This window comes from Gossypium arboreum, chromosome 8, assembly GCF_025698485.1.
Source record: "Gossypium arboreum isolate Shixiya-1 chromosome 8, ASM2569848v2, whole genome shotgun sequence".
NCBI classification, from domain to species: Eukaryota; Viridiplantae; Streptophyta; class Magnoliopsida; order Malvales; family Malvaceae; genus Gossypium; species Gossypium arboreum.
In genome coordinates, this window is record NC_069077.1 from 119,740,944 (window position 1) to 119,743,408 (window position 2,465).

The 2,465-nt window shown below is 30.4% G+C and overlaps 1 long non-coding RNA gene across 1 annotated transcript; it reads right to left on the reverse strand.

Moving 5' to 3' along the window:
- Nucleotides 1–212: 212 nt before the first annotated feature.
- On the reverse strand, nt 213–1,447 carry LOC128296375 (uncharacterized). Its single transcript, XR_008286985.1, has 3 exons — nt 1,379–1,447; nt 1,244–1,294; nt 213–560 (listed from the first exon to the last, which is right to left on the reverse strand). It is a non-coding gene; the product is annotated as an uncharacterized LOC128296375 (long non-coding RNA).
- Between the last annotated feature and the right edge of the window lie 1,018 nt (nt 1,448–2,465).

Consider the following 2,465-nt stretch of genomic DNA (forward strand, 5'->3'; position numbering starts at 1 on the left):
AGACGACGCCGCTAACATTTTGTGGCGTTTATGAAAAAAACGCCGCTAAAAATTATGACCTTCTAAAAAATTATTTTATTTTAATTAAATAATATTTATTTCTATGTTAAATATTATATTATGTTTAATTTTTGAAATTTGAAATCTAAACTATATACTTTTAAGGAAAAATAAAAATATTAATTAAATTAAATTTTCTATTAAAATTTAAATTTCAAAACTAAATATAAAAACTAATGAATTTAAATTTAATACATAAACATTGATTCAATATGTAATTTAATACATAAAAAATAACACACACAAACACACAAAGTATTACAATTTCTAAAACAAAATTCATCCTCATGAGAAAAGAATGCCAATTCATCATCACCTCTCATTAATCAAAGGAAAAAAATCAAAAAAAAAAAGAAACAATATACAACAGAAGGTTGGTTCAAGCTTATGTGAAGCCAAAGTATTGCCATGCCTGCATATAACTTAGAGAAGTCCTTTGATGCTTTCAATTCAACCGCCAGAAAATCCAAAACACCGAAATAGAAAGCCAAAGTATGCACCTGTAAGCCAATGTCAGGCCAATAAGGAAATCACTTATACGACCCTCAAAGCCACATATGTCAAAGAACATTATCTGATCTCTTTGAATTATGATATGGAAAGATAAATTTTTAATAATGCCACCATAATGCAAGAATTAGAATTTGTTTCGACAAAAGTCATTGTTCATGTTATTAATCATGTGCCTTTGCATGTACATGCGTTGCATCTAAAACCTACATAGTTTAAATAAAAAATATCACTAAATCCATGGCCTATCCTCAAACAATCTATTATTTAGATATGTAAACAAGTCAAGCAGAAGCGACTCATGGCAAAGCATTTTCCGATCCACTATGTTAGTTGTTTTTATCTTTATTTCTTCCCCGAGTTCAATTTTAAACCTCAAAATATCTAAATATATTGATGCTCAGAATGCTTAATATTGCGGACAACCAACACAATAGTCTAAAATTGGTTTATCTACTATGAAAAAAATACTAAATTGTAAGTTACATAGAGAACAATTTCAATTATTTTCACTTCAGAAAGCACCAAAAGAATTGAACAACCTGCCTAAATTTCATCTGTTAAGGTGGAAAACCTCAGTTACACAAAAGCCTCTCTCAGCCTTTTTGAAATAAATAACTAGCAACTACTATGAATCTTATAGCAAATATATATATAAGAACAAGTATCTTACCTCTGCAACAAAAGGCCATAATTTGCTCAATTGCTTGTTCAACCATTTTGCCTAAAGGACAACATAGTGTAAGACAAGAAGCAACTACACTTGCATAAAATCTTAACACCAAAATGGAAACACCTTTTTCTACACCTAACACATGCAAATGTATCTAGTCTTTGAGATGCATATTTTATGCCTTGTCGCATAATGCTCTGACCTAAACAAGATAACACGAAAATAGAGTTACAACCAATTATAACCCAGATGAAACAGGGAAGAAAAATGAGGACTTCTATTGATCAACCTGAGAACAAAACAATACAAGTAAAACGTAGAAAAGTCTTGCAAATACACCAAGTTCTTTCGAAATCAACTACATCAAATAAATCAAAAGAATATATAAATGTTTTAAATGGAAGAGAGAAAAAAACTGATTTTTTTTTCATTAATTATAACTAAAAGTTCACACGGCGATAGAAACTAATGCTATTGGAATAATATCTTAAAACAAATGTAATATAATAAAATTTGCTATTCAAGTGATGGAAATTAACTAATTAGATCTGCTATTCAAGTGATGGAAATTAACCTCGCGATCAAAACGACCTTGCCTGAGAAGTGCAGGATCTAACAAATCTCTACGATTTGTAGCAGCCGAAAATATAACACCTTTGCCAGTATCAAACCCATCAAGCTCTATTAGTAGCTGATTCAAAGTAGTTTCCCGCTCCTGAGTCGCTGCATTATTATACATGTGGTCTGTTGTTTCCTTGAAAATCCCCTGACGTCTGATCAGATAGAAAGAAAGAGAGAAAATCATTTACATATGATCTTAAAGACAGCTATGTTTTTCTCCTCTCCACTAAATTCATCTATAGTTATCTTCCTACTCATAATTGCAATGATAATTGGCTCAGAAAAGGTACCGAATGTAGCCCATTCTTAGTGTCTTATAAAATACTATAAAAGATAACCAAGGCAACTATATTTCCATTTCCAATCACTTGATTTAAATCAGATGCAAAATATCAATCATGAAACTTTTAGCTCCAAAAAGAATCAATTAATGAGAAATTTCAGTACTTGCAAAAAGGATGCAAAGTTAAGTCAAATTAAGAAAATGGCGATGCCTTTTTAACTGATCTTATTCAGCATTATGCTTCCAGTTATCCAACAAGGTGGTTGAGATTTCAAAATAGCTGGGTTACAATATCAGACAAACCTTTTGATGAATAAA